This window comes from Schistocerca americana, unplaced genomic scaffold (assembly GCF_021461395.2).
Source record: "Schistocerca americana isolate TAMUIC-IGC-003095 unplaced genomic scaffold, iqSchAmer2.1 HiC_scaffold_283, whole genome shotgun sequence".
In the NCBI taxonomy this organism is placed as follows: domain Eukaryota; kingdom Metazoa; phylum Arthropoda; class Insecta; order Orthoptera; family Acrididae; genus Schistocerca; species Schistocerca americana.
In genome coordinates, this window is record NW_025725998.1 from 62,501 (window position 1) to 65,000 (window position 2,500).

General features: G+C 60.2%; 1 pseudogene; it reads left to right on the top strand.

Moving 5' to 3' along the window:
• LOC124578974 overlaps positions 1–2,500 on the top strand; it is a 7,964-nt pseudogene that overhangs the window by 1,216 nt on the left and 4,248 nt on the right.

Consider the following 2,500-nt stretch of genomic DNA (forward strand, 5'->3'; position numbering starts at 1 on the left):
CGATCGTCGGAGCTGGGTATAGGGGCGAAAGACTAATCGAACCATCTAGTAGCTGGTTCCCTCCGAAGTTTCCCTCAGGATAGCTGGTGCTCGTACGAGTCTCATCCGGTAAAGCGAATGATTAGAGGCCTTGGGGCCGAAACGACCTCAACCTATTCTCAAACTTTAAATGGGTGAGATCTCCGGCTTGCTTGATATGCTGAAGCCGCGAGCAAACGACTCGGATCGGAGTGCCAAGTGGGCCACTTTTGGTAAGCAGAACCGGCGCTGTGGGATGAACCAAACGCCGAGTTAAGGCGCCCGAATCGACGCTCATGGGAAACCATGAAAGGCGTTGGTTGCTTAAGACAGCAGGACGGTGGCCATGGAAGTCGGAATCCGCTAAGGAGTGTGTAACAACTCACCTGCCGAAGCAACTAGCCCTGAAAATGGATGGCGCTGAAGCGTCGTGCCTATACTCGGCCGTCAGTCTGGCAGTCATGGCCGGTCCTTGCGGCCGGCCGCGAAGCCCTGACGAGTAGGAGGGTCGCGGCGGTGGGCGCAGAAGGGTCTGGGCGTGAGCCTGCCTGGAGCCGCCGTCGGTGCAGATCTTGGTGGTAGTAGCAAATACTCCAGCGAGGCCCTGGAGGGCTGACGCGGAGAAGGGTTTCGTGTGAACAGCCGTTGCACACGAGTCAGTCGATCCTAAGCCCTAGGAGAAATCCGATGTTGATGGGGGCCGTCATAGCATGATGCACTTTGTGCTGGCCCCCGTTGGGCGAAAGGGAATCCGGTTCCTATTCCGGAACCCGGCAGCGGAACCGATACAAGTCGGGCCCCTCTTTTAGAGATGCTCGTCGGGGTAACCCAAAAGGACCCGGAGACGCCGTCGGGAGATCGGGGAAGAGTTTTCTTTTCTGCATGAGCGTTCGAGTTCCCTGGAATCCTCTAGCAGGGAGATAGGGTTTGGAACGCGAAGAGCACCGCAGTTGCGGCGGTGTCCCGATCTTCCCCTCGGACCTTGAAAATCCGGGAGAGGGCCACGTGGAGGTGTCGCGCCGGTTCGTACCCATATCCGCAGCAGGTCTCCAAGGTGAAGAGCCTCTAGTCGATAGAATAATGTAGGTAAGGGAAGTCGGCAAATTGGATCCGTAACTTCGGGATAAGGATTGGCTCTGAGGATCGGGGCGTGTCGGGCTTGGTCGGGAAGTGGGTCAGCGCTAACGTGCCGGGCCTGGGCGAGGTGAGTGCCGTAGGGGTGCCGGTAAGTGCGGGCGTTTAGCGCGGGCGTGGTCTGCTCTCGCCGTTGGTTGGCCTCGTGCTGGCCGGCGGTGCAGGATGCGCGCGCCTGCGCGGCGTTCGCGCCCCGGTGCTTCAACCTGCGTGCAGGATCCGAGCTCGGTCCCGTGCCTTGGCCTCCCACGGATCTTCCTTGCTGCGAGGCCGCGTCCGCCTTAGCGTGCTCCTCCGGGGGCGCGCGGGTGCGCGGATTCTCTTCGGCCGCCATTCAACGATCAACTCAGAACTGGCACGGACTGGGGGAATCCGACTGTCTAATTAAAACAAAGCATTGCGATGGCCCTAGCGGGTGTTGACGCAATGTGATTTCTGCCCAGTGCTCTGAATGTCAACGTGAAGAAATTCAAGCAAGCGCGGGTAAACGGCGGGAGTAACTATGACTCTCTTAAGGTGGCCAAGTGGCGGCGGTGTGGCTGCATCCGGACTTGGCTTTTCGAAGTGCGGTCTTGATGTAGTCGTGCTGCTGCTGCGAGGTGCCTTCCTTGGGTTATAGTTACAGGGAGAGTGATGCGCAATACATGGGCCTAGCCCTCTTAGCCTCTCCTCTCCTGCGGTCTTCTCCCCTTCTCGTGGGCCCGCTGATTTTCGCAGAGTGGAAGACCGCACCAGGGGCTTGGGGGGGTTACCAGCCCCCCCTCGCATTATCCCTTTATAGTTGGGGGCAGCCGACAAGAAACAAGAGATGGTGGCCCTTCCGCTGAAGGTGCCACCCCAGCTACCCCAGCACCTATCCGGCCAACCGGCCGTAACGAAAATGCGATAGTTTGTGTAGCTCCCTTTGCTTGCAGTGAGTGCCACCGCACTTTTACCACGAAGAACGGTCTCGGGGTCCATCGCCGCCGCCAACACCCTGCGGCCGCCAACGCTGAGATCGTGACGGAGAGGCATCGCGCGAGGTGGACGGAGGAAGAAGTCCTGTCGCTCGCCAAGGCAGAGGCCGAACTGTTCCTTGAGAGGGACGCCCGGTTCTTCTTTGTAAATCAAGAACTTACCAGGATGTTCCCCGACCGAACGCTTGAGGCAATCAAGTGCCGTCGGCGGCAAGCTGCCCACAAGCAGCTTGTCCGCCAATTCATGGAGGCACTTGAGATCGGTCGGGGTGAAGAGCCGGCGTCCCGCCGTGGAGCAGCGAGCTCGCTGCCTGACGCGGGCGAGGCCGCTGCGCCGCCCGTCGACGCAGCCGAGGACTTCACGGCCGACACCACCGGGCCGCCGCCGGAGG